At 35.6% G+C, this 2,500-nt stretch overlaps 1 protein-coding gene across 1 annotated transcript in view; it reads left to right on the forward strand.

Annotated features, from left to right (window-relative positions):
* Window positions 1-2,500, forward strand: part of LOC125047147 — a 21,453-nt gene that overhangs the window by 1,045 nt on the left and 17,908 nt on the right. The window lies entirely within an intron of this gene.

Here is a 2,500-nt window from a genome sequence, read left to right on the forward strand (position 1 = left end):
GAAGCGAGAGAATTCGAGAAATAGAGAATATAAAATCCCAAAAGGAGGGAGGGAGAGAGAGAGAGAGAGAGAGAGAGAGAGAGAGAGAGAGAGAGAGAGAGAGAGAGAGAGAGAGAGAGAGAGAGAGAGAGAGAGAGAGAAGAAGAAGAAAGAAGAGAAAAGAGACAGAGAGAGAGGAGGGAGAGAAATAATGAAAGAAAATGAAGAGAAATAAATAAATAAGAGAGAGAGAGCGCGTTTTCGTGCAGGCCCCTAAACACTAGGGTTTCCGAAATCCGGTTTGGAACCTAACAGCGAGGAAATAATAGGGCCTGAGTCGGTTACCAAAGGAGATATCATCATCCTCCCACCCCTTTCTCTCTTAAATGTCATTCTATGAAGAGTTAAAGTAGGCCACTGACCTGTTGGCGGAGGCTGTAAGTCGTACAAGATTACCATCATCATGATTCTTACTGTCATTTTTATTATTATCATTAGCATTTAGTATTATCATCATTACTGAAATGATGATAATGACGATGGTAATAATAATGATAGCTATTGGTGTTATTATTATTATCATTTACAATATATTTATTAATAATGTTATCATTATTGATATTATTATTATTATTATTATTATTATTATTATTATTATTATTATTATTATTGTTGTTGTTGTTATTATTATTGTCATCATCATTATCATTAGCAGCATAACCACCATTATTATTATCAATATTATTATCATTGTTATTCATCTTACAATTATAATTATTTTTATGATTATTATTATCAATAGCTGAAACATAAATGCTCCAAATAAAGGCCAGGGCCCGACAGGTTATTCTGACAGAGAGCCACGTCATGAAACTCCAAAGTCAAGCGGGCCACATTGATATAACGTATGAGAATTTTACACTTGATTGTTCTCATTGTGCTTCGTCTATGACCCATTCCATTACATAAGATGACTTGTTCTTTTCACACTGATTTTCTTTTTTCTCTCTCCATTGTTTTCTTTTTTCTTTGTTTCCCCTTGGTTCCGTCATTCGAGGCGTTCGTAGAACAGTGACCATCAACTTTTTTGTTTGTGTGCGTGTGTGTGTGTGTCATCTGCCTCTAGTGATAATATGGTAAGACCATTCAACCGTACATAGCCACGTTTTCTTCCCTTTAATGGTTCTGATCCGGCGTTCTTGAGTTTAAGCCTAACTGGTGTTGCGAGTGAATAGGACCGCAGTTATAATGACCTGAAGGGCGAGAGTATGCGTTACACACAACGGCTTCCCACTACGTAATATTATCTGGGTAATATTATCATTGTTATTATCATAACTATCATTATTGTCACCATTATTACTGTTGTCTTTATATTTTGTTTTCTTTTCTATGTTTATATGGTTCTAAGCTTTGGATTTATTGTGCAATTACGCTCAGGCCGATGAAAAACAGATATCACACATAGGAAATAATATGAAGGCCTACAGAAAAAAAAAACAAGAACCTTTTATCATAAACCATAATTCCATATACAGTGTCAGTAGGAAACCTTACAATACAGGCGCCTCACAGGGAGCCCAGGACCCGATGGGACTCGTCTTTGGTATCTACTCTTCCTAAATGATAATCCGTCCCTGAACTCGGTGTTAAGTTAACGAGGGTTTTCTTGTCTCTTTGAGCAGGGTCTAACGGTCATCAGTAACCCTCAGATCAGAACACCTGTGTCGCCAGTCGGATGAATAGAAACCGGCATGTTATATATCCTGTTTGGTTTAAGAAAGGGACATTCACACACACACACACACACACACACACACACACACACACACACACACACACACACACACACACACACACACACACACACACACACACACACACACACACAGAGGCAGACAGACAGGTAGGGGAAGGGGAAGAAATTACAACAAAATATGGTGTCACTATGAAATATAGATGTTTATACATACTTTTAAAACAAATGCGAGAGAAGTAGTTGTGAGACACATTTCTATCCAGAGAAACGGGGAAGATCTCGTTCAATCAGAATGAATAGCACTGACCTATCTATTGACGTTAATGTATTGTCATAATGTATAGATTAATTACATATATTTCGATCGTGACATTGTTCGTTTTAGCCTATATATATATATATATATATATATATATATATATATATATATATATATATATATATATATATATATGTACACACACACACACACCAAGCCAAAATGTATCACATGTGTCCTTTTTCCTTTTTTTTTATTCGACTGCTAATCAAAATATATGGAGATTGTCTTTTAAATTATTGATTATGGAGTCATCTTGCTTGATATATTCATTGTTATAGTCTTGCGGAATGTTGCTTTGTCACCGAAGTGTATGTAATTGAGACAGTATTCTCAAGGTAACAACTGCAATTTTCTGTTCCGTAATCTTGCCTGATATTACTTTTTTTTTTTCCCCGTTATGATAATTAACTGTAGTTCAATTGTTAAAGACTGAGTAAAGA

This window comes from Penaeus chinensis, chromosome 40 (assembly GCF_019202785.1).
Source record: "Penaeus chinensis breed Huanghai No. 1 chromosome 40, ASM1920278v2, whole genome shotgun sequence".
Lineage (NCBI taxonomy): Eukaryota > Metazoa > Arthropoda > Malacostraca > Decapoda > Penaeidae > Penaeus > Penaeus chinensis.